The sequence below is a fragment of the Electrona antarctica genome (genome assembly GCF_951216825.1).
Source record: "Electrona antarctica genome assembly, chromosome: 5".
Classification (NCBI taxonomy): domain Eukaryota; kingdom Metazoa; phylum Chordata; class Actinopteri; order Myctophiformes; family Myctophidae; genus Electrona; species Electrona antarctica.
In genome coordinates this window covers 20,596,825-20,624,597 of record NC_136810.1, presented here as the reverse complement: position 1 = coordinate 20,624,597, position 27,773 = coordinate 20,596,825, and positions in this window count along the sequence as shown.

The window sequence follows — 27,773 nt, the reverse complement described above, 5'->3', positions numbered from 1 at the left end:
ATTTAGCAGGAGTCTGTTGTGGAATCGTAAATATAGTCCATATGGCCATTATGCAATATTCTGTCAATAACTACACTACATTTTGGTACTACAGGTTGAGTGGAGACTCATTGTCTGGTCAAAAGGGCTTAGTCTGGGAGCTTTCCTTCATCAGAGGTTCTCATGAAGTACCCTGTGGCTAAAGCTTTGTTCTATACTGCTTGAAGCTGGTCACAGGTGTGAATCAAAACACAGTGAGACGGCCATCTGCTAACCAAAAGGCCATCTGTTGATCTGTATGTTAATTTTAACTCCACCTCTGAATTCAATTCTGTACTATATCTTGTCAATTGTCAATGTGAAAATCATTCAGTGTTAGCTGGCTGGCCACTACGGTCAGTCTGCTGGGAGCTCCTGCGGGTCAGGGCCGCGGGAAGCTCTCTCCCTTTGTCTTTGGTTTCAATAAATGGTCAACTTGGATCTTCAGTTCATCTCTCTGCCTGCCTGTGTTTCTCCGATCCGATCTGATGCTTTTTGACGAGGTTTTTCACTACTCTACAAGTTTGCTTTAGCCTAGTTCATCTCTCTAGAGTTTACTACGGTTTAGTGAGTTTTAGGTGTGAAAATACACCACACTGTCTTGTGTGGTGTCACAATAATCTGCTTTAAGAATTGATCTCTCGCTTCTTCTGGACTTCTGGACTGGATCAGGACTGTAAAGTTGAAACAGCTGTGACTGCACCGGGGAACATTCCAGAGGAGGAAGTGCTAATAGCTCACAAAATGGCTTCCTGGAAAAGACAAGAAAAGGAGCTCACCTGTTCTGTGTGCCGTGACATCTTTAAACATCCTGTTATCCTGTCATGTAGCCACAGCTTCTGCAAAGCCTGTCTGAAGCAATGGTGCAAAGGAAACCCAACATGTCCTGTTTGCAAAACAAACACCTCCCAGGATGAACCTACTACCAACTTGGCTTTGAAGAACCTGTGTGAGAACTTCGTAGAGGAGAGAAGTCACGGCTCTCTGTCAACAAGGTCTGAGATTCTCTGCACTCTGCATGGTGAGAAACTCAGCTTCCTCTGTCTGGACGATGAACAGTTAGCATGCCGTGTGTGTCAGCATTCAGAAAAACATGACGGGCATGAGTTCATTGAATTGGGCATTGAATTCTGCACAGGAGAAACTGGAGGATATTAATAAAGTTGTAACTAACTAGATCATATAAGAAATGGTTATATTTCTGATTTATTTCCCCATTTTGTGTTTTTGTTGAAAACCATTTTGAACTGTGCGAAGGTTGCATTTTAAATGACTGTGCATTTTTTAAACTTAAAGGGTGGAGGGGCTCGTTAGCACGCCCGACTCATACATATAGGCCTACTGTTATGTCTCACCTGCACCTGAACGACAGTCGTTAAGGTTACCTTTTTGCTGGACTTTGAAACTAACCCTATGGGACACTAGTTTTTGCTGCTAGTATTGAAGTAGCATTGTATATATATTTTTGTTCAACTTTTTTTGCTGCTAGTATTGAAGTAGCGTTGTATTTTTTTTTTTGTTCAACTATGTTTTAAAGTGGCATCTGTATATATTATTTCTCTCAAATAAATGGTTACATTGCTACAGTTGATCTGTTGTTGTTGTTCTTGTTGTAGTAACGACCCAGCACACTCAAACAAAAGAGGATGATGACCCCCCTTGGGCCCCCTCCACTCTCACTATAACTAGACACATACCCCCCCCCCTCTCTCTGTTTAAAAGTACAGGAAAAATCCAAAGTACATGTACAAATATAGTACAGGTAAAAATCTCTCTCTCTCTCTCCTACTTTATCTGTAGGCCTATATTTTTGGTCAACTTTTTTCTGAGATGTGCATGCTTCCCTTTTGGATTCTATCTCAGCTGTTATGTTAGCCACATGTTATTACGTTTGGTCAGTTTTCATAAATGATTTCACTGGCAATAGGATGAATATTGTAGTACAATACATTTTTCACTTTGCATTGTTATGAACCAGGGGAAGGGCTAAACGCTATCATTGAAGCAGAAGTGAATGTTATTTAGGTAGGCCTAGTAGTTTAACTACTACCATTGAATTTTGTTATGTAGGCCTACCGGTACACTAAATGCAACAGACTATAACAAACTTGAACCAATGACTTAAACTGGAAAACAAAAAGTTGAGCATATTTTAAATAATGTAACGTCAATACACTATGACTAGGGGGGAGTGTATTGTGTGGGGGCTGTTGACCTTCAGTTTCAGTGTCCCATATAGGTCCCACCCACCACTTATGTCTATTGTTGCTGTGTCCCACCCCCCACTCTGATTGGGCCACCATACACCCTCTGTGAGTATTTAGCAGGAGTCTGTCTTGTGTGGTGTCACAATAATCTGCTTTAAGAATTGATCTCTCGCTTCTTCTGGACTTCTGGACTGGATCAGGACTGTAAAGTTGAAACAGCTGTGACTGCACCGGGGAACATTCCAGAGGAGGAAGTGCTACTAGCTCACAAAATGGCTTCCTGGAAAAGACAAGAAAAGGAGCTCACCTGTTCTGTGTGCCGTGACATCTTTAAACATCCTGTTATCCTGTCATGTAGCCACAGCTTCTGCAAAGCCTGTCTGAAGCAATGGTGCAAAGGAAACCCAACATGTCCTGTTTGCAAAACAAACACCTCCCAGGATGAACCTACTACCAACTTGGCTTTGAAGAACCTGTGTGAGAACTTCGTAGAGGAGAGAAATCACGGCTCTCTGTCAACAAGGTCTGAGATTCTCTGCACTCTGCATGGTGAGAAACTCAGCTTCCTCTGTCTGGACGATGAACAGTTAGCATGCCGTGTGTGTCAGCATTCAGAAAAACATGACGGGCATGAGTTCATTGAATTGGGCATTGAATTCTGCACAGGAGAAACTGGAGTTGTAACTAAAGTTGTAACTAACTAGATCATATAAGAAATGGTTATATTTCTGATTTATTTCCCCATGTTGTGTTTTTGTTGAAAACCATTTTGAACTGTGCGAAGGTTGCATTTAAATGACTGTGCATTTTTTAAACTTAAAGGGTGGAGGGGCTCGTTAGCACGCCCGACTCATACATATAGGCCTACTGTTATCATGTCTCACCTGCACCTGAACGACAGTCGCTAAGGTTACCTTTTTGCTGGACTTTGAAACTAACCCTATGGGACACTAGTTTTTGCTGCTAGTATTGAAGTAGCATTGTATATATATTTTTGTTCAACTTTTTTTGCTGCTAGTATTGAAGTAGCGTTGTATTTTTTTTTGTGTTCAACTATTTTTTAAAGTGGCATCTGTATATATTATTTCTCTCAAATAAATGGTTACATTGCTACAGTTGATCTGTTGTTGTTGTTCTTGTTGTAGTAACGACCCAGCACACTCAAACAAAAGAGGATGAAGACCCCCTTGGGCCCCCTCCACTCTCACTATAACTAGACACATACCCCCCCCCCCCCTCTCTCTCTGTTTAAAAGTACAGGAAAAATCCAAAGTACATGTACAAATATAGTACAGGTAAAACTCTCTCTCTCTCTCTCCTACTTTATCTGTAGGCCTATATTTTTGGTCAACTTTTTCCTGAGATGTGCATGCTTCCCTTTTGGATTCTATCTCAGCTGTTATGTTAGCCACATGTTATTACGTTTGGTCAGTTTTCATAAATGATTTCACTGGCAATAGGATGAATATTGTAGTACAATACATTTTTCACTTTGCATTGTTATGAACCAGGGGAAGGGCTAAACGCTATCATTGAAGCAGAAGTGAATGTTATTTAGGTAGGCCTAGTAGTTTAACTACTACCATTGAATTTTGTTATGTAGGCCTACCGGTACACTAAATGCAACAGACTATAACAAACTTGAACCAATGACTTAAACTGGAAAACAAAAAGTTGAGCACATTTTAAATAATGTAACGTCAATACACTATGACTAGGGGGGAGTGTATTGTGTGGGGGCTGTTGACCTTCAGTTTCAGTGTCCCATATAGGTCCCACCCACCACTTATGTCTATTGTTGCTGTGTCCCACCCAGAGGTCCCACCCCCCACTCTGATTGGGCCACCATACACCCTCTGTGAGTATTTAGCAGGAGTCTGTTGTGGAATCGTAAATATAGTCCATATGGCCATTATGCAATATTCTGTCAATAACTACACTACATTTTGGTACTACAGGTTGAGTGGAGACTCATTGTCTGGTCAAAAGGGCTTAGTCTGGGAGCTTTCCTTCATCAGAGGTTCTCATGAAGTACCCTGTGGCTAAAGCTTTGTTCTATACTGCTTGAAGCTGGTCACAGGTGTGAATCAAAACACAGTGAGACGGCCATCTGCTAACCAAAAGGCCATCTGTTGATCTGTATGTTAATTTTAACTCCACCTCTGAATTCAATTCTGTACTATATCTTGTCAATTGTCAATGTGAAAATCATTCAGTGTTAGCTGGCTGGCCACTACGGTCAGTCTGCTGGGAGCTCCTGCGGGTCAGGGCCGCGGGAAGCTCTCTCCCTTTGTCTTTGGTTTCAATAAATGGTCAACTTGGATCTTCAGTTCATCTCTCTGCCTGCCTGTGTTTCTCCGATCCGATCTGATGCTTTTTGACGAGGTTTTTCACTACTCTACAAGTTTGCTTTAGCCTAGTTCATCTCTCTAGAGTTTACTACGGTTTAGTGAGTTTTAGGTGTGAAAATACACCACATGATGGTGCCGACCCGGTCGTGTTGATGCATTTTTTGCGTCAGGCGGAGGGAGGCACATGATGTTGCCCTGAAACCCGGTGTCTTTGATGCATTTTTTTTTTTTTGCGTCAGGCAGAAGAGGGCCGGCGGGGGCTTTTTGACAATTTCAGTCTAATTTTGGCGGTTGGGGGTTGTTTTTCGGCGACACGGCGTTCGTCTACGGCGGGAGGAAGTGGTCTTCTCGGAATGGGAGACGATGGCGCAAGCGGTGCGCTCCGGATCTCTGATGGTCAGCGACCTGGACTCGACGGGACGGAGTGCAGCGGGCCTCTACAGCGCGTCGACGGGGACCATGCTTCTCTTCACGTCTCGGCGGGGAGCAGCGGGTCTCCAACCCGAGGGGGAGCGTTCGACGACGGCGTGCTCCGGGAGACGAGAGCGCGGTTCGGCTCATTTCATCATCAGCGGAGGTGGTCACGAACGGCGACCGCGGGTTCATTTCGTTCTTCAGAAACAGCGGATCTGCAAGCTCGTTTTGCGGCGTTTCTTTGTTTCGATGAGGCCTGTAGCTACACGTGCGTTCATGTTTTTCTTTCCAGTCATTTATGTGATATTTCATATTCGTATAATGTCTGGAGGGGGGAGTATGGTGCTGTGTTGGATGGGACAATGGAAGCAGAGCGACGTGCGGTGCGCGAGAAGTTTGCAACTTTCATGCAGCTTCTGTTTGACTCGATCGCATGGCTGTAAAACACATGAGGTGAGACAATGAAAAATGCGACATTATAAGAAGTTTATTAATAACGGATGGAGAGATTCAATAGTCTTTATCTGTATTCAAAAAGTGTGTCTAAATGTGAGTCTATTCAGCGTATATGTAGGCATACGTTGATGTTTGTGTGTTTTGTCGAATTTAAATTAGTTAAGAAGTTGATTCAAGAAATAGAGTCTATGGGGTAATTTGGAGAATGTTTAAATAATTTTAGCTTTATTGAGATTAATTGATGCTCTGTGTCAGACGGCCGAGATCCCGGTGCCCCTCTCATACGCTTCAGTATAAAATCGTCTTAGAATTAGTAGAGCTGATTATTCTTTTCTCGGGTTAAATTTAGTTTACGATAATGTCAACTAAAGGCAGTTAGGGTGTCACGACGTGCAAAGATTCTTTTGTTGTTATTGAGAAAGCTTTTGCCTTTAAACGTGAGGGAGTTAGCGTTCATCAAGTAGTTACTTGAAAAGTTAGGGTCAGGATAAGTCAGGGACTTATTTTGCCTCACTCCCTTCCCCGCATCGCGCTTACCAAGCCTTTGGAGGAGAAGTTTCAAAATATGAATGAATTTATCGAACATGTCCGGAAAAACTTATTTGAAAATGAAGGTTATGACTATGTTTTACTCTTAATATCATATTAAACTGGGTGTTTAGTTATTAAGATTGAAGGTCAATAATTATTCCAACAAAAGTGGGAGTTTCAAAGTGGAACAAAGGGGTTAAGACGGAATTGTGGTGATTTTAATGTCAGTATATGTTTAAAGTTTAATTTCTATCATTGATCGATAAGGTTATGTGAAATTCGTTTTAAAAAAGTGATTTGAAGTTACAGACAGGGTATTGTGAGTGTTTTAATGTGTCGAAAAGTGATGCTAGGTGTACATTGATGAAGTTGTAAGGATGTAGGAGAAGAATCATTTAGAAGAACGTAAACATGTAATTTGAACCAGTTGTAATCATTTTGGGAACTTTGTGTAATGTTGTCATTTGTTGTTGTTTTTCCTGATGTTTGGTAGGCTGTGATGGAGTCAAAAGGGGGGTGTACTACAGTTGAATATGGACTATATGTATTTTTTATATATGCCAATCTTGTGATTGTCATAAGGGGGGAGTGTGGAATCGTAAATATAGTCCATATGGCCATTATGCAATATTCTGTCAATAACTACACTACATTTTGGTACTACAGGTTGAGTGGAGACTCATTGTCTGGTCAAAAGGGCTTAGTCTGGGAGCTTTCCTTCATCAGAGGTTCTCATGAAGTACCCTGTGGCTAAAGCTTTGTTCTATACTGCTTGAAGCTGGTCACAGGTGTGAATCAAAACACAGTGAGACGGCCATCTGCTAACCAAAAGGCCATCTGTTGATCTGTATGTTAATTTTAACTCCACCTCTGAATTCAATTCTGTACTATATCTTGTCAATTGTCAATGTGAAAATCATTCAGTGTTAGCTGGCTGGCCACTACGGTCAGTCTGCTGGGAGCTCCTGCGGGTCAGGGCCGCGGGAAGCTCTCTCCCTTTGTCTTTGGTTTCAATAAATGGTCAACTTGGATCTTCAGTTCATCTCTCTGCCTGCCTGTGTTTCTCCGATCCGATCTGATGCTTTTTGACGAGGTTTTTCACTACTCTACAAGTTTGCTTTAGCCTAGTTCATCTCTCTAGAGTTTACTACGGTTTAGTGAGTTTTAGGTGTGAAAATACACCACACTGTCTTGTGTGGTGTCACAATAATCTGCTTTAAGAATTGATCTCTCGCTTCTTCTGGACTTCTGGACTGGATCAGGACTGTAAAGTTGAAACAGCTGTGACTGCACCGGGGAACATTCCAGAGGAGGAAGTGCTAATAGCTCACAAAATGGCTTCCTGGAAAAGACAAGAAAAGGAGCTCACCTGTTCTGTGTGCCGTGACATCTTTAAACATCCTGTTATCCTGTCATGTAGCCACAGCTTCTGCAAAGCCTGTCTGAAGCAATGGTGCAAAGGAAACCCAACATGTCCTGTTTGCAAAACAAACACCTCCCAGGATGAACCTACTACCAACTTGGCTTTGAAGAACCTGTGTGAGAACTTCGTAGAGGAGAGAAGTCACGGCTCTCTGTCAACAAGGTCTGAGATTCTCTGCACTCTGCATGGTGAGAAACTCAGCTTCCTCTGTCTGGACGATGAACAGTTAGCATGCCGTGTGTGTCAGCATTCAGAAAAACATGACGGGCATGAGTTCATTGAATTGGGCATTGAATTCTGCACAGGAGAAACTGGAGGATATTAATAAAGTTGTAACTAACTAGATCATATAAGAAATGGTTATATTTCTGATTTATTTCCCCATTTTGTGTTTTTGTTGAAAACCATTTTGAACTGTGCGAAGGTTGCATTTTAAATGACTGTGCATTTTTTAAACTTAAAGGGTGGAGGGGCTCGTTAGCACGCCCGACTCATACATATAGGCCTACTGTTATGTCTCACCTGCACCTGAACGACAGTCGTTAAGGTTACCTTTTTGCTGGACTTTGAAACTAACCCTATGGGACACTAGTTTTTGCTGCTAGTATTGAAGTAGCATTGTATATATATTTTTGTTCAACTTTTTTTGCTGCTAGTATTGAAGTAGCGTTGTATTTTTTTTTTTGTTCAACTATGTTTTAAAGTGGCATCTGTATATATTATTTCTCTCAAATAAATGGTTACATTGCTACAGTTGATCTGTTGTTGTTGTTCTTGTTGTAGTAACGACCCAGCACACTCAAACAAAAGAGGATGATGACCCCCCTTGGGCCCCCTCCACTCTCACTATAACTAGACACATACCCCCCCCCCCTCTCTCTGTTTAAAAGTACAGGAAAAATCCAAAGTACATGTACAAATATAGTACAGGTAAAAATCTCTCTCTCTCTCTCCTACTTTATCTGTAGGCCTATATTTTTGGTCAACTTTTTTCTGAGATGTGCATGCTTCCCTTTTGGATTCTATCTCAGCTGTTATGTTAGCCACATGTTATTACGTTTGGTCAGTTTTCATAAATGATTTCACTGGCAATAGGATGAATATTGTAGTACAATACATTTTTCACTTTGCATTGTTATGAACCAGGGGAAGGGCTAAACGCTATCATTGAAGCAGAAGTGAATGTTATTTAGGTAGGCCTAGTAGTTTAACTACTACCATTGAATTTTGTTATGTAGGCCTACCGGTACACTAAATGCAACAGACTATAACAAACTTGAACCAATGACTTAAACTGGAAAACAAAAAGTTGAGCATATTTTAAATAATGTAACGTCAATACACTATGACTAGGGGGGAGTGTATTGTGTGGGGGCTGTTGACCTTCAGTTTCAGTGTCCCATATAGGTCCCACCCACCACTTATGTCTATTGTTGCTGTGTCCCACCCCCCACTCTGATTGGGCCACCATACACCCTCTGTGAGTATTTAGCAGGAGTCTGTCTTGTGTGGTGTCACAATAATCTGCTTTAAGAATTGATCTCTCGCTTCTTCTGGACTTCTGGACTGGATCAGGACTGTAAAGTTGAAACAGCTGTGACTGCACCGGGGAACATTCCAGAGGAGGAAGTGCTACTAGCTCACAAAATGGCTTCCTGGAAAAGACAAGAAAAGGAGCTCACCTGTTCTGTGTGCCGTGACATCTTTAAACATCCTGTTATCCTGTCATGTAGCCACAGCTTCTGCAAAGCCTGTCTGAAGCAATGGTGCAAAGGAAACCCAACATGTCCTGTTTGCAAAACAAACACCTCCCAGGATGAACCTACTACCAACTTGGCTTTGAAGAACCTGTGTGAGAACTTCGTAGAGGAGAGAAATCACGGCTCTCTGTCAACAAGGTCTGAGATTCTCTGCACTCTGCATGGTGAGAAACTCAGCTTCCTCTGTCTGGACGATGAACAGTTAGCATGCCGTGTGTGTCAGCATTCAGAAAAACATGACGGGCATGAGTTCATTGAATTGGGCATTGAATTCTGCACAGGAGAAACTGGAGTTGTAACTAAAGTTGTAACTAACTAGATCATATAAGAAATGGTTATATTTCTGATTTATTTCCCCATGTTGTGTTTTTGTTGAAAACCATTTTGAACTGTGCGAAGGTTGCATTTAAATGACTGTGCATTTTTTAAACTTAAAGGGTGGAGGGGCTCGTTAGCACGCCCGACTCATACATATAGGCCTACTGTTATCATGTCTCACCTGCACCTGAACGACAGTCGCTAAGGTTACCTTTTTGCTGGACTTTGAAACTAACCCTATGGGACACTAGTTTTTGCTGCTAGTATTGAAGTAGCATTGTATATATATTTTTGTTCAACTTTTTTTGCTGCTAGTATTGAAGTAGCGTTGTATTTTTTTTTGTGTTCAACTATTTTTTAAAGTGGCATCTGTATATATTATTTCTCTCAAATAAATGGTTACATTGCTACAGTTGATCTGTTGTTGTTGTTCTTGTTGTAGTAACGACCCAGCACACTCAAACAAAAGAGGATGAAGACCCCCTTGGGCCCCCTCCACTCTCACTATAACTAGACACATACCCCCCCCCCCCCTCTCTCTCTGTTTAAAAGTACAGGAAAAATCCAAAGTACATGTACAAATATAGTACAGGTAAAACTCTCTCTCTCTCTCTCCTACTTTATCTGTAGGCCTATATTTTTGGTCAACTTTTTCCTGAGATGTGCATGCTTCCCTTTTGGATTCTATCTCAGCTGTTATGTTAGCCACATGTTATTACGTTTGGTCAGTTTTCATAAATGATTTCACTGGCAATAGGATGAATATTGTAGTACAATACATTTTTCACTTTGCATTGTTATGAACCAGGGGAAGGGCTAAACGCTATCATTGAAGCAGAAGTGAATGTTATTTAGGTAGGCCTAGTAGTTTAACTACTACCATTGAATTTTGTTATGTAGGCCTACCGGTACACTAAATGCAACAGACTATAACAAACTTGAACCAATGACTTAAACTGGAAAACAAAAAGTTGAGCACATTTTAAATAATGTAACGTCAATACACTATGACTAGGGGGGAGTGTATTGTGTGGGGGCTGTTGACCTTCAGTTTCAGTGTCCCATATAGGTCCCACCCACCACTTATGTCTATTGTTGCTGTGTCCCACCCAGAGGTCCCACCCCCCACTCTGATTGGGCCACCATACACCCTCTGTGAGTATTTAGCAGGAGTCTGTTGTGGAATCGTAAATATAGTCCATATGGCCATTATGCAATATTCTGTCAATAACTACACTACATTTTGGTACTACAGGTTGAGTGGAGACTCATTGTCTGGTCAAAAGGGCTTAGTCTGGGAGCTTTCCTTCATCAGAGGTTCTCATGAAGTACCCTGTGGCTAAAGCTTTGTTCTATACTGCTTGAAGCTGGTCACAGGTGTGAATCAAAACACAGTGAGACGGCCATCTGCTAACCAAAAGGCCATCTGTTGATCTGTATGTTAATTTTAACTCCACCTCTGAATTCAATTCTGTACTATATCTTGTCAATTGTCAATGTGAAAATCATTCAGTGTTAGCTGGCTGGCCACTACGGTCAGTCTGCTGGGAGCTCCTGCGGGTCAGGGCCGCGGGAAGCTCTCTCCCTTTGTCTTTGGTTTCAATAAATGGTCAACTTGGATCTTCAGTTCATCTCTCTGCCTGCCTGTGTTTCTCCGATCCGATCTGATGCTTTTTGACGAGGTTTTTCACTACTCTACAAGTTTGCTTTAGCCTAGTTCATCTCTCTAGAGTTTACTACGGTTTAGTGAGTTTTAGGTGTGAAAATACACCACATGATGGTGCCGACCCGGTCGTGTTGATGCATTTTTTGCGTCAGGCGGAGGGAGGCACATGATGTTGCCCTGAAACCCGGTGTCTTTGATGCATTTTTTTTTTTTTGCGTCAGGCAGAAGAGGGCCGGCGGGGGCTTTTTGACAATTTCAGTCTAATTTTGGCGGTTGGGGGTTGTTTTTCGGCGACACGGCGTTCGTCTACGGCGGGAGGAAGTGGTCTTCTCGGAATGGGAGACGATGGCGCAAGCGGTGCGCTCCGGATCTCTGATGGTCAGCGACCTGGACTCGACGGGACGGAGTGCAGCGGGCCTCTACAGCGCGTCGACGGGGACCATGCTTCTCTTCACGTCTCGGCGGGGAGCAGCGGGTCTCCAACCCGAGGGGGAGCGTTCGACGACGGCGTGCTCCGGGAGACGAGAGCGCGGTTCGGCTCATTTCATCATCAGCGGAGGTGGTCACGAACGGCGACCGCGGGTTCATTTCGTTCTTCAGAAACAGCGGATCTGCAAGCTCGTTTTGCGGCGTTTCTTTGTTTCGATGAGGCCTGTAGCTACACGTGCGTTCATGTTTTTCTTTCCAGTCATTTATGTGATATTTCATATTCGTATAATGTCTGGAGGGGGGAGTATGGTGCTGTGTTGGATGGGACAATGGAAGCAGAGCGACGTGCGGTGCGCGAGAAGTTTGCAACTTTCATGCAGCTTCTGTTTGACTCGATCGCATGGCTGTAAAACACATGAGGTGAGACAATGAAAAATGCGACATTATAAGAAGTTTATTAATAACGGATGGAGAGATTCAATAGTCTTTATCTGTATTCAAAAAGTGTGTCTAAATGTGAGTCTATTCAGCGTATATGTAGGCATACGTTGATGTTTGTGTGTTTTGTCGAATTTAAATTAGTTAAGAAGTTGATTCAAGAAATAGAGTCTATGGGGTAATTTGGAGAATGTTTAAATAATTTTAGCTTTATTGAGATTAATTGATGCTCTGTGTCAGACGGCCGAGATCCCGGTGCCCCTCTCATACGCTTCAGTATAAAATCGTCTTAGAATTAGTAGAGCTGATTATTCTTTTCTCGGGTTAAATTTAGTTTACGATAATGTCAACTAAAGGCAGTTAGGGTGTCACGACGTGCAAAGATTCTTTTGTTGTTATTGAGAAAGCTTTTGCCTTTAAACGTGAGGGAGTTAGCGTTCATCAAGTAGTTACTTGAAAAGTTAGGGTCAGGATAAGTCAGGGACTTATTTTGCCTCACTCCCTTCCCCGCATCGCGCTTACCAAGCCTTTGGAGGAGAAGTTTCAAAATATGAATGAATTTATCGAACATGTCCGGAAAAACTTATTTGAAAATGAAGGTTATGACTATGTTTTACTCTTAATATCATATTAAACTGGGTGTTTAGTTATTAAGATTGAAGGTCAATAATTATTCCAACAAAAGTGGGAGTTTCAAAGTGGAACAAAGGGGTTAAGACGGAATTGTGGTGATTTTAATGTCAGTATATGTTTAAAGTTTAATTTCTATCATTGATCGATAAGGTTATGTGAAATTCGTTTTAAAAAAGTGATTTGAAGTTACAGACAGGGTATTGTGAGTGTTTTAATGTGTCGAAAAGTGATGCTAGGTGTACATTGATGAAGTTGTAAGGATGTAGGAGAAGAATCATTTAGAAGAACGTAAACATGTAATTTGAACCAGTTGTAATCATTTTGGGAACTTTGTGTAATGTTGTCATTTGTTGTTGTTTTTCCTGATGTTTGGTAGGCTGTGATGGAGTCAAAAGGGGGGTGTACTACAGTTGAATATGGACTATATGTATTTTTTATATATGCCAATCTTGTGATTGTCATAAGGGGGGAGTGTGGAATCGTAAATATAGTCCATATGGCCATTATGCAATATTCTGTCAATAACTACACTACATTTTGGTACTACAGGTTGAGTGGAGACTCATTGTCTGGTCAAAAGGGCTTAGTCTGGGAGCTTTCCTTCATCAGAGGTTCTCATGAAGTACCCTGTGGCTAAAGCTTTGTTCTATACTGCTTGAAGCTGGTCACAGGTGTGAATCAAAACACAGTGAGACGGCCATCTGCTAACCAAAAGGCCATCTGTTGATCTGTATGTTAATTTTAACTCCACCTCTGAATTCAATTCTGTACTATATCTTGTCAATTGTCAATGTGAAAATCATTCAGTGTTAGCTGGCTGGCCACTACGGTCAGTCTGCTGGGAGCTCCTGCGGGTCAGGGCCGCGGGAAGCTCTCTCCCTTTGTCTTTGGTTTCAATAAATGGTCAACTTGGATCTTCAGTTCATCTCTCTGCCTGCCTGTGTTTCTCCGATCCGATCTGATGCTTTTTGACGAGGTTTTTCACTACTCTACAAGTTTGCTTTAGCCTAGTTCATCTCTCTAGAGTTTACTACGGTTTAGTGAGTTTTAGGTGTGAAAATACACCACACTGTCTTGTGTGGTGTCACAATAATCTGCTTTAAGAATTGATCTCTCGCTTCTTCTGGACTTCTGGACTGGATCAGGACTGTAAAGTTGAAACAGCTGTGACTGCACCGGGGAACATTCCAGAGGAGGAAGTGCTACTAGCTCACAAAATGGCTTCCTGGAAAAGACAAGAAAAGGAGCTCACCTGTTCTGTGTGCCGTGACATCTTTAAACATCCTGTTATCCTGTCATGTAGCCACAGCTTCTGCAAAGCCTGTCTGAAGCAATGGTGCAAAGGAAACCCAACATGTCCTGTTTGCAAAACAAACACCTCCCAGGATGAACCTACTACCAACTTGGCTTTGAAGAACCTGTGTGAGAACTTCGTAGAGGAGAGAAGTCACGGCTCTCTGTCAACAAGGTCTGAGATTCTCTGCACTCTGCATGGTGAGAAACTCAGCTTCCTCTGTCTGGACGATGAACAGTTAGCATGCCGTGTGTGTCAGCATTCAGAAAAACATGACGGGCATGAGTTCATTGAATTGGGCATTGAATTCTGCACAGGAGAAACTGGAGGATATTAATAAAGTTGTAACTAACTAGATCATATAAGAAATGGTTATATTTCTGATTTATTTCCCCATTTTGTGTTTTTGTTGAAAACCATTTTGAACTGTGCGAAGGTTGCATTTTAAATGACTGTGCATTTTTTAAACTTAAAGGGTGGAGGGGCTCGTTAGCACGCCCGACTCATACATATAGGCCTACTGTTATGTCTCACCTGCACCTGAACGACAGTCGTTAAGGTTACCTTTTTGCTGGACTTTGAAACTAACCCTATGGGACACTAGTTTTTGCTGCTAGTATTGAAGTAGCATTGTATATATATTTTTGTTCAACTTTTTTTGCTGCTAGTATTGAAGTAGCGTTGTATTTTTTTTTTTGTTCAACTATGTTTTAAAGTGGCATCTGTATATATTATTTCTCTCAAATAAATGGTTACATTGCTACAGTTGATCTGTTGTTGTTGTTCTTGTTGTAGTAACGACCCAGCACACTCAAACAAAAGAGGATGATGACCCCCCTTGGGCCCCCTCCACTCTCACTATAACTAGACACATACCCCCCCCCCCCTCTCTCTGTTTAAAAGTACAGGAAAAATACAAAGTACATGTACAAATATAGTACAGGTAAAAATCTCTCTCTCTCTCTCCTACTTTATCTGTAGGCCTATATTTTTGGTCAACTTTTTTCTGAGATGTGCATGCTTCCCTTTTGGATTCTATCTCAGCTGTTATGTTAGCCACATGTTATTACGTTTGGTCAGTTTTCATAAATGATTTCACTGGCAATAGGATGAATATTGTAGTACAATACATTTTTCACTTTGCATTGTTATGAACCAGGGGAAGGGCTAAACGCTATCATTGAAGCAGAAGTGAATGTTATTTAGGTAGGCCTAGTAGTTTAACTACTACCATTGAATTTTGTTATGTAGGCCTACCGGTACACTAAATGCAACAGACTATAACAAACTTGAACCAATGACTTAAACTGGAAAACAAAAAGTTGAGCATATTTTAAATAATGTAACGTCAATACACTATGACTAGGGGGGAGTGTATTGTGTGGGGGCTGTTGACCTTCAGTTTCAGTGTCCCATATAGGTCCCACCCACCACTTATGTCTATTGTTGCTGTGTCCCACCCCCCACTCTGATTGAGCCACCATACACCCTCTGTGAGTATTTAGCAGGAGTCTGTCTTGTGTGGTGTCACAATAATCTGCTTTAAGAATTGATCTCTCGCTTCTTCTGGACTTCTGGACTTGATCAGGACTGTAAAGTTGAAACAGCTGTGACTGCACCGGGGAACATTCCAGAGGAGGAAGTGCTACTAGCTCACAAAATGGCTTCCTGGAAAAGACAAGAAAAGGAGCTCACCTGTTCTGTGTGCCGTGACATCTTTAAACATCCTGTTATCCTGTCATGTAGCCACAGCTTCTGCAAAGCCTGTCTGAAGCAATGGTGCAAAGGAAACCCAACATGTCCTGTTTGCAAAACAAACACCTCCCAGGATGAACCTACTACCAACTTGGCTTTGAAGAACCTGTGTGAGAACTTCGTAGAGGAGAGAAATCACGGCTCTCTGTCAACAAGGTCTGAGATTCTCTGCACTCTGCATGGTGAGAAACTCAGCTTCCTCTGTCTGGACGATGAACAGTTAGCATGCCGTGTGTGTCAGCATTCAGAAAAACATGACGGGCATGAGTTCATTGAATTGGGCATTGAATTCTGCACAGGAGAAACTGGAGTTGTAACTAAAGTTGTAACTAACTAGATCATATAAGAAATGGTTATATTTCTGATTTATTTCCCCATTTTGTGTTTTTGTTGAAAACCATTTTGAACTGTGCGAAGGTTGCATTTAAATGACTGTGCATTTTTTAAACTTAAAGGGTGGAGGGGCTCGTTAGCACGCCCGACTCATACATATAGGCCTACTGTTATCATGTCTCACCTGCACCTGAACGACAGTCGTTAAGGTTACCTTTTTGCTGGACTTTGAAACTAACCCTATGGGACACTAGTTTTTGCTGCTAGTATTGAAGTAGCATTGTATATATATTTTTGTTCAACTTTTTTTGCTGCTAGTATTGAAGTAGCGTTGTATTCTTTTTTGTGTTCAACTATTTTTTAAAGTGGCATCTGTATATATTATTTCTCTCAAATAAATGGTTACATTGCTACAGTTGATCTGTTGTTGTTGTTCTTGTTGTAGTAACGACCCAGCACACTCAAACAAAAGAGGATGATGACCCCCTTGGGCCCCCTCCACTCTCACTATAACTAGACACATACCCCCCCCCCCTCTCTCTCTGTTTAAAAGTGCAGGAAAAATCCAAAGTACATGTACAAATATAGTACAGGTAAAAATCTCTCTCTCTCTCTCCTACTTTATCTGTAGGCCTATATTTTTGGTCAACTTTTTCCTGAGATGTGCATGCTTCCCTTTTGGATTCTATCTCAGCTGTTATGTTAGCCACATGTTATTACATTTGGTCAGTTTTCATAAATGATTTCACTGGCAATAGGATGAATGTTGTAGTACAATACATTTTTCACTTTGCATTGTTATGAACCAGGGGAAGGGCTAAACGCTATCATTGAAGCAGAAGTGAATGTTATTTAGGTAGGCCTAGTAGTTTAACTACTACCATTGAATTTTGTTATGTAGGCCTACCGGTACACTAAATGCAACAGACTATAACAAACTTGAACCAATGACTTAAACTGGAAAACAAAAAGTTGAGCATATTTTAAATAATGTAACGTCAATACACTATGACTAGGGGGGAGTGTATTGTGTGGGGGCTGTTGACCTTCAGTTTCAGTGTCCCATATAGGTCCCACCCACCACTTATGTCTATTGTTGCTGTGTCCCACCCAGAGGTCCCACCCCCCACTCTGATTGGGCCACCATACACCCTCTGTGAGTATTTAGCAGGAGTCTGTCTTGTGTGGTGTCACAATAATCTGCTTTAAGAATTGATCTCTCGCTTCTTCTGGACTTCTGGACTGGATCAGGACTGTAAAGTTGAAACAGCTGTGACTGCACCGGGGAACATTCCAGAGGAGGAAGTGCTACTAGCTCACAAAATGGCTTCCTGGAAAAGACAAGAAAAGGAGCTCACCTGTTCTGTGTGCCGTGACATCTTTAAACATCCTGTTATCCTGTCATGTAGCCACAGCTTCTGCAAAGCCTGTCTGAAGCAATGGTGCAAAGGAAACCCAACATGTCCTGTTTGCAAAACAAACACCTCCCAGGATGAACCTACTACCAACTTGGCTTTGAAGAACCTGTGTGAGAACTTCGTAGAGGAGAGAAATCACGGCTCTCTGTCAACAAGGTCTGAGATTCTCTGCACTCTGCATGGTGAGAAACTCAGCTTCCTCTGTCTGGACGATGAACAGTTAGCATGCCGTGTGTGTCAGCATTCAGAAAAACATGACGGGCATGAGTTCATTGAATTGGGCATTGAATTCTGCACAGGAGAAACTGGAGGATATTAATAAAGTTGTAACTAACTAGATCATATAAGAAATGGTTATATTTCTGATTTATTTCCCCATTTTGTGTTTTTGTTGAAAACCATTTTGAACTGTGCGAAGGTTGCATTTTAAATGACTGTGCATTTTTTAAACTTAAAGGGTGGAGGGGCTCGTTAGCACGCCCGACTCATACATATAGGCCTACTGTTATCATGTCTCACCTGCACCTGAACGACAGTCGTTAAGGTTACCTTTTTGCTGGACTTTGAAACTAACCCTATGGGACACTAGTTTTTGCTGCTAGTATTGAAGTAGCATTGTATATATATTTTTGTTCAACTTTTTTTGCTGCTAGTATTGAAGTAGCGTTGTATTTATTTTTTTGTTCAACTATGTTTTAAAGTGGCATCTGTATATATTATTTCTCTCAAATAAATGGTTACATTGCTACAGTTGATCTGTTGTTGTTGTTCTTGTTGTAGTAACGACCCAGCACACTCAAACAAAAGAGGATGATGACCCCCCTTGGGCCCCCTCCACTCTCACTATAACTAGACACATACCCCCCCCTCTCTCTCTGTTTAAAAGTACAGGAAAAATCCAAAGTACATGTACAAATATAGTACAGGTAAAAATCTCTCTCTCTCTCTCCTACTTTATCTGTAGGCCTATATTTTTGGTCAACTTTTTTCTGAGATGTGCATGCTTCCCTTTTGGATTCTATCTCAGCTGTTATGTTAGCCACATGTTATTACGTTTGGTCAGTTTTCATAAATGATTTCACTGGCAATAGGATGAATATTGTAGTACAATACATTTTTCACTTTGCATTGTTATGAACCAGGGGAAGGGCTAAACGCTATCATTGAAGCAGAAGTGAATGTTATTTAGGTAGGCCTAGTAGTTTAACTACTACCATTGAATTTTTTTATGTAGGCCTACCGGTACACTAAATGCAACAGACTATAACAAACTTGAACCAATGACTTAAACTGGAAAACAAAAAGTTGAGCATATTTTAAATAATGTAACGTCAATACACTATGACTAGGGGGGAGTGTATTGTGTGGGGGCTGTTGACCTTCAGTTTCAGTGTCCCATATAGGTCCCACCCACCACTTATGTCTATTGTTGCTGTGTCCCACCCCCCACTCTGATTGGGCCACCATACACCCTCTGTGAGTATTTAGCAGGAGTCTGTCTTGTGTGGTGTCACAATAATCTGCTTTAAGAATTGATCTCTCGCTTCTTCTGGACTTCTGGACTGGATCAGGACTGTAAAGTTGAAACAGCTGTGACTGCACCGGGGAACATTCCAGAGGAGGAAGTGCTACTAGCTCACAAAATGGCTTCCTGGAAAAGACAAGAAAAGGAGCTCACCTGTTCTGTGTGCCGTGACATCTTTAAACATCCTGTTATCCTGTCATGTAGCCACAGCTTCTGCAAAGCCTGTCTGAAGCAATGGTGCAAAGGAAACCCAACATGTCCTGTTTGCAAAACAAACACCTCCCAGGATGAACCTACTACCAACTTGGCTTTGAAGAACCTGTGTGAGAACTTCGTAGAGGAGAGAAATCACGGCTCTCTGTCAACAAGGTCTGAGATTCTCTGCACTCTGCATGGTGAGAAACTCAGCTTCCTCTGTCTGGACGATGAACAGTTAGCATGCCGTGTGTGTCAGCATTCAGAAAAACATGACGGGCATGAGTTCATTGAATTGGGCATTGAATTCTGCACAGGAGAAACTGGAGTTGTAACTAAAGTTGTAACTAACTAGATCATATAAGAAATGGTTATATTTCTGATTTATTTCCCCATTTTGTGTTTTTGTTGAAAACCATTTTGAACTGTGCGAAGGTTGCATTTAAATGACTGTGCATTTTTTAAACTTAAAGGGTGGAGGGGCTCGTTAGCACGCCCGACTCATACATATAGGCCTACTGTTATCATGTCTCACCTGCACCTGAACGACAGTCGTTAAGGTTACCTTTTTGCTGGACTTTGAAACTAACCCTATGGGACACTAGTTTTTGCTGCTAGTATTGAAGTAGCATTGTATATATATTTTTGTTCAACTTTTTTTGCTGCTAGTATTGAAGTAGCGTTGTATTCTTTTTTGTGTTCAACTATTTTTTAAAGTGGCATCTGTATATATTATTTCTCTCAAATAAATGGTTACATTGCTACAGTTGATCTGTTGTTGTTGTTCTTGTTGTAGTAACGACCCAGCACACTCAAACAAAAGAGGATGATGACCCCCTTGGGCCCCCTCCACTCTCACTATAACTAGACACATACCCCCCCCCCCCTCTCTCTGTTTAAAAGTACAGGAAAAATCCAAAGTACATGTACAAATATAGTACAGGTAAAAATCTCTCTCTCTCTCTCCTACTTTATCTGTAGGCCTATATTTTTGGTCAACTTTTTCCTGAGATGTGCATGCTTCCCTTTTGGATTCTATCTCAGCTGTTATGTTAGCCACATGTTATTACGTTTGGTCAGTTTTCATAAATGATTTCACTGGCAATAGGATGAATGTTGTAGTACAATACATTTTTCACTTTGCATTGTTATGAACCAGGGGAAGGGCTAAACGCTATCATTGAAGCAGAAGTGAATGTTATTTAGGTAGGCCTAGTAGTTTAACTACTACCATTGCATTTTGTTATGTAGGCCTACCGGTACACTAAATGCAACAGACTATAACAAACTTGAACCAATGACTTAAACTGGAAAACAAAAAGTTGAGCATATTTTAAATAATGTAACGTCAATACACTATGACTAGGGGGGAGTGTATTGTGTGGGGGCTGTTGACCTTCAGTTTCAGTGTCCCATATAGGTCCCACCCACCACTTATGTCTATTGTTGCTGTGTCCCACCCAGAGGTCCCACCCCCCACTCTGATTGGGCCACCATACACCCTCTGTGAGTATTTAGCAGGAGTCTGTCTTGTGTGGTGTCACAATAATTTGCTTTAAGAATTGATCTCTCGCTTCTTCTGGACTTCTGGACTGGATCAGGACTGTAAAGTTGAAACAGCTGTGACTGCACCGGGGAACATTCCAGAGGAGGAAGTGCTACTAGCTCACAAAATGGCTTCCTGGAAAAGACAAGAAAAGGAGCTCACCTGTTCTGTGTGCCGTGACATCTTTAAACATCCTGTTATCCTGTCATGTAGCCACAGCTTCTGCAAAGCCTGTCTGAAGCAATGGTGCAAAGGAAACCCAACATGTCCTGTTTGCAAAACAAACACCTCCCAGGATGAACCTACTACCAACTTGGCTTTGAAGAACCTGTGTGAGAACTTCGTAGAGGAGAGAAATCACGGCTCTCTGTCAACAAGGTCTGAGATTCTCTGCACTCTGCATGGTGAGAAACTCAGCTTCCTCTGTCTGGACGATGAACAGTTAGCATGCTGTGTGTGTCAGCATTCAGAAAAACATGACGGGCATGAGTTCATTGAATTGGGCATTGAATTCTGCACAGGAGAAACTGGAGTTGTAACTAAAGTTGTAACTAACTAGATCATATAAGAAATGGTTATATTTCTGATTTATTTCCCCATGTTGTGTTTTTGTTGAAAACCATTTTGAACTGTGCGAAGGTTGCATTTAAATGACTGTGCATTTTTTAAACTTAAAGGGTGGAGGGGCTCGTTAGCACGCCCGACTCATACATATAGGCCTACTGTTATCATGTCTCACCTGCACCTGAACGACAGTCGTTAAGGTTACCTTTTTGCTGGACTTTGAAACTAACCCTATGGGACACTAGTTTTTGCTGCTAGTATTGAAGTAGCATTGTATATATATTTTTGTTCAACTTTTTTTGCTGCTAGTATTGAAGTAGCGTTGTATTTTTTTTTTGTTCAACTATTTTTTAAAGTGGCATCTCTATATATTATTTCTCTCAAATAAATGGTTACATTGCTACAGTTGATCTGTTGTTGTTGTTCTTGTTGTAGTAACGACCCAGCACACTCAAACAAAAGAGGATGATGACCCCCCTTGGGCCCCCTCCACTCTCACTATAACTAGACACATACCCCCCCCCCTCTCTCTCTGTTTAAAAGTACAGGAAAAATCCAAAGTACATGTTCAAATATAGTACAGGTAAAAATCTCTCTCTCTCTCCTACTTTATCTGTAGGCCTATATTTTTGGTCAACTTTTTTCTGAGATGTGCATGCTTCCCTTTTGGATTCTATCTCAGCTGTTATGTTAGCCACATGTTATTACGTTTGGTCAGTTTTCATAAATGATTTCACTGGCAATAGCATGAATATTGTAGTACAATACATTTTTCACTTTGCATTGTTATGAACCAGGGGAAGGGCTAAACGCTATAATTGAAGCAGAAGTGAATGTTATTTAGGTAGGCCTAGTAGTTTAACTACTACCATTGAATTTTGTTATGTAGGCCTACCGGTACACTAAATGCAACAGACTATAACAAACTTGAACCAATGACTTAAACTGGAAAACAAAAAGTTGAGCATATTTTAAATAATGTAACGTCAATACACTATGACTAGGGGGGAGTGTATTGTGTGGGGGCTGTTGACCTTCAGTTTCAGTGTCCCATATAGGTCCCACCCACCACTTATGTCTATTGTTGCTGTGTCCCACCCCCCACTCTGATTGGGCCACCATACACCCTCTGTGAGTATTTAGCAGGAGTCTGTCTTGTGTGGTGTCACAATAATCTGCTTTAAGAATTGATCTCTCGCTTCTTCTGGACTTCTGGACTGGATCAGGACTGTAAAGTTGAAACAGCTGTGACTGCACCGGGGAACATTCCAGAGGAGGAAGTGCTACTAGCTCACAAAATGGCTTCCTGGAAAAGACAAGAAAAGGAGCTCACCTGTTCTGTGTGCCGTGACATCTTTAAACATCCTGTTATCCTGTCATGTAGCCACAGCTTCTGCAAAGCCTGTCTGAAGCAATGGTGCAAAGGAAACCCAACATGTCCTGTTTGCAAAACAAACACCTCCCAGGATGAACCTACTACCAACTTGGCTTTGAAGAACCTGTGTGAGAACTTCGTAGAGGAGAGAAATCACGGCTCTCTGTCAACAAGGTCTGAGATTCTCTGCACTCTGCATGGTGAGAAACTCAGCTTCCTCTGTCTGGACGATGAACAGTTAGCATGCCGTGTGTGTCAGCATTCAGAAAAACATGACGGGCATGAGTTCATTGAATTGGGCATTGAATTCTGCACAGGAGAAACTGGAGTTGTAACTAAAGTTGTAACTAACTAGATCATATAAGAAATGGTTATATTTCTGATTTATTTCCCCATGTTGTGTTTTTGTTGAAAACCATTTTGAACTGTGCGAAGGTTGCATTTAAATGACTGTGCATTTTTTAAACTTAAAGGGTGGAGGGGCTCGTTAGCACGCCCGACTCATACATATAGGCCTACTGTTATCATGTCTCACCTGCACCTGAACGACAGTCGTTAAGGTTACCTTTTTGCTGGACTTTGAAACTAACCCTATGGGACACTAGTTTTTGCTGCTAGTATTGAAGTAGCATTGTATATATATTTTTGTTCAACTTTTTTTTGCTGCTAGTATTGAAGTAGCGTTGTATTTTTTTTTGTTCAACTATTTTTTAAAGTGGCATCTGTATATATTATTTCTCTCAAATAAATGGTTACATTGCTACAGTTGATCTGTTGTTGTTGTTCTTGTTGTAGTAACGACCCAGCACACTCAAACAAAAGAGGATGATGACCCCCCTTGGGCCCCCTCCACTCTCACTATAACTAGACACATACCCCCCCCCCCTCTCTCTCTGTTTAAAAGTACAGGAAAAATCCAAAGTACATGTTCAAATATAGTACAGGTAAAAATCTCTCTCTCTCTCCTACTTTATCTGTAGGCCTATATTTTTGGTCAACTTTTTTCTGAGATGTGCATGCTTCCCTTTTGGATTCTATCTCAGCTGTTATGTTAGCCACATGTTATTACGTTTGGTCAGTTTTCATAAATGATTTCACTGGCAATAGCATGAATATTGTAGTACAATACATTTTTCACTTTGCATTGTTATGAACCAGGGGAAGGGCTAAACGCTATCATTGAAGCAGAAGTGAATGTTATTTAGGTAGGCCCAGTAGTTTAACTACTACCATTGAATTTTGTTATGTAGGCCTACCGGTACACTAAATGCAACAGACTATAACAAACTTGAACCAATGACTTAAACTGGAAAACAAAAAGTTGAGCATATTTTAAATAATGTAACGTCAATACACTATGACTAGGGGGGAGTGTATTGTGTGGGGGCTGTTGACCTTCAGTTTCAGTGTCCCATATAGGTCCCACCCACCACTTATGTCTATTGTTGCTGTGTCCCACCCCCCACTCTGATTGGGCCACCATACACCCTCTGTGAGTATTTAGCAGGAGTCTGTCTTGTGTGGTGTCACAATAATCTGCTTTAAGAATTGATCTCTCGCTTCTTCTGGACTTCTGGACTGGATCAGGACTGTAAAGTTGAAACAGCTGTGACTGCACCGGGGAACATTCCAGAGGAGGAAGTGCTACTAGCTCACAAAATGGCTTCCTGGAAAAGACAAGAAAAGGAGCTCACCTGTTCTGTGTGCCGTGACATCTTTAAACATCCTGTTATCCTGTCATGTAGCCACAGCTTCTGCAAAGCCTGTCTGAAGCAATGGTGCAAAGGAAACCCAACATGTCCTGTTTGCAAAACAAACACCTCCCAGGATGAACCTACTACCAACTTGGCTTTGAAGAACCTGTGTGAGAACTTCGTAGAGGAGAGAAATCACGGCTCTCTGTCAACAAGGTCTGAGATTCTCTGCACTCTGCATGGTGAGAAACTCAGCTTCCTCTGTCTGGACGATGAACAGTTAGCATGCCGTGTGTGTCAGCATTCAGAAAAACATGACGGGCATGAGTTCATTGAATTGGGCATTGAATTCTGCACAGGAGAAACTGGAGTTGTAACTAAAGTTGTAACTAACTAGATCATATAAGAAATGGTTATATTTCTGATTTATTTCCCCATGTTGTGTTTTTGTTGAAAACCATTTTGAACTGTGCGAAGGTTGCATTTAAATGACTGTGCATTTTTTAAACTTAAAGGGTGGAGGGGCTCGTTAGCACGCCCGACTCATACATATAGGCCTACTGTTATCATGTCTCACCTGCACCTGAACGACAGTCGTTAAGGTTACCTTTTTGCTGGACTTTGAAACTAACCCTATGGGACACTAGTTTTTGCTGCTAGTATTGAAGTAGCATTGTATATATATTTTTGTTCAACTTTTTTTGCTGCTAGTATTGAAGTAGCGTTGTATTTTTTTTGTGTTCAACTATTTTTTAAAGTGGCATCTGTATATATTATTTCTCTCAAATAAATGGTTACATTGCTACAGTTGATCTGTTGTTGTTGTTCTTGTTGTAGTAACGACCCAGCACACTCAAACAAAAGAGGATGAAGACCCCCTTGGGCCCCCTCCACTCTCACTATAACTAGACACATACCCCCCCCCCCTCTCTCTCTGTTTAAAAGTACAGGAAAAATCCAAAGTACATGTACAAATATAGTACAGGTAAAAATCTCTCTCTCTCTCTCCTACTTTATCTGTAGGCCTATATTTTTGGTCAACTTTTTTCTGAGATGTGCATACTTCCCTTTTGGATTCTATCTCAGCTGTTATGTTAGCAGTTGATCTGTTGTTGTTCTTGTTGTAGTAACGACCCAGCACACTCAAACAAAAGAGGATGATGACCCCCTTGGGCCCCCTCCACTCTCACTATAACTAGACACATACCCCCCCCCCCCTCTCTCTCTGTTTAAAAGTACAGGAAAAATCCAAAGTACATGTACAAATATAGTACAGGTAAAAATCTCTCTCTCTCTCTCCTACTTTATCTGTAGGCCTATATTTTTGGTCAACTTTTTCCTGAGATGTGCATGCTTCCCTTTTGGATTCTATCTCAGCTGTTATGTTAGCCACATGTTATTACGTTTGGTCAGTTTTCATAAATGATTTCACTGGCAATAGGATGAATGTTGTAGTACAATACATTTTTCACTTTGCATTGTTATGAACCAGGGGAAGGGCTAAACGCTATCATTGAAGCAGAATTGAATGTTATTTAGGTAGGCCTAGTAGTTTAACTACTACCATTGAATTGTGTTATGTAGGCCTACCGGTACACTAAATGCAACAGACTATAACAAACTTGAACCAATGACTTAAACTGGAAAACAAAAAGTTGAGCATATTTTAAATAATGTAACGTCAATACACTATGACTAGGGGGGAGTGTATTGTGTGGGGGCTGTTGACCTTCAGTTTCAGTGTCCCATATAGGTCCCACCCACCACTTATGTCTATTGTTGCTGTGTCCCACCCAGAGGTCCCACCCCCCACTCTGATTGGGCCACCATACACCCTCTGTGAGTATTTAGCAGGAGTCTGTCTTGTGTGGTGTCACAATAATCTGCTTTAAGAATTGATCTCTCGCTTCTTCTGGACTTCTGGACTGGATCAGGACTGTAAAGTTGAAACAGCTGTGACTGCACCGGGGAACATTCCAGAGGAGGAAGTGCTACTAGCTCACAAAATGGCTTCCTGGAAAAGACAAGAAAAGGAGCTCACCTGTTCTGTGTGCCGTGACATCTTTAAACATCCTGTTATCCTGTCATGTAGCCACACCTTCTGCAAAGCCTGTCTGAAGCAATGGTGCAAAGGAAACCCAACATGTCCTGTTTGCAAAACAAACACCTCCCAGGATGAACCTACTACCAACTTGGCTTTGAAGAACCTGTGTGAGAACTTCGTAGAGGAGAGAAATCACGGCTCTCTGTCAACAAGGTCTGAGATTCTCTGCACTCTGCATGGTGAGAAACTCAGCTTCCTCTGTCTGGACGATGAACAGTTAGCATGCCGTGTGTGTCAGCATTCAGAAAAACATGACGGGCATGAGTTCATTGAATTGGGCATTGAATTCTGCACAGGAGAAACTGGAGTTGTAACTAAAGTTGTAACTAACTAGATCATATAAGAAATGGTTATATTTCTGATTTATTTCCCCATGTTGTGTTTTTGTTGAAAACCATTTTGAACTGTGCGAAGGTTGCATTTAAATGACTGTGCATTTTTTAAACTTAAAGGGTGGAGGGGCTCGTTAGCACGCCCGACTCATACATATAGGCCTACTGTTATCATGTCTCACCTGCACCTGAACGACAGTCGTTAAGGTTACCTTTTTGCTGGACTTTGAAACTAACCCTATGGGACACTAGTTTTTGCTGCTAGTATTGAAGTAGCATTGTATATATATTTTTGTTCAACTTTTTTTGCTGCTAGTATTGAAGTAGCGTTGTATTTTTTTTGTGTTCAACTATTTTTTAAAGTGGCATCTGTATATATTATTTCTCTCAAATAAATGGTTACATTGCTACAGTTGATCTGTTGTTGTTGTTCTTGTTGTAGTAACGACCCAGCACACTCAAACAAAAGAGGATGAAGACCCCCTTGGGCCCCCTCCACTCTCACTATAACTAGACACATACCCCCCCCCCCCCCCCCCCTCTCTCTGTTTAAAAGTACAGGAAAAATCCAAAGTACATGTACAAATATAGTACAGGTAAAAATCTCTCTCTCTCTCTCCTACTTTATCTGTAGGCCTATATTTTTGGTCAACTTTTTCCTGAGATGTGCATGCTTCCCTTTTGGATTCTATCTCAGCTGTTATGTTAGCAGTTGATCTGTTGTTGTTGTTCTTGTTGTAGTAACGACCCAGCACACTCAAACAAAAGAGGATGATGACCCCCTTGGGCCCCCTCCACTCTCACTATAACTAGACACATACCCCCCCCCCTCTCTCTCTGTTTAAAAGTACAGGAAAAATCCAAAGTACATGTACAAATATAGTACAGGTAAAAATCTCTCTCTCTCTCTCTCCTACTTTATCTGTAGGCCTATATTTTTGGTCAACTTTTTCCTGAGATGTGCATGCTTCCCTTTTGGATTCTATCTCAGCTG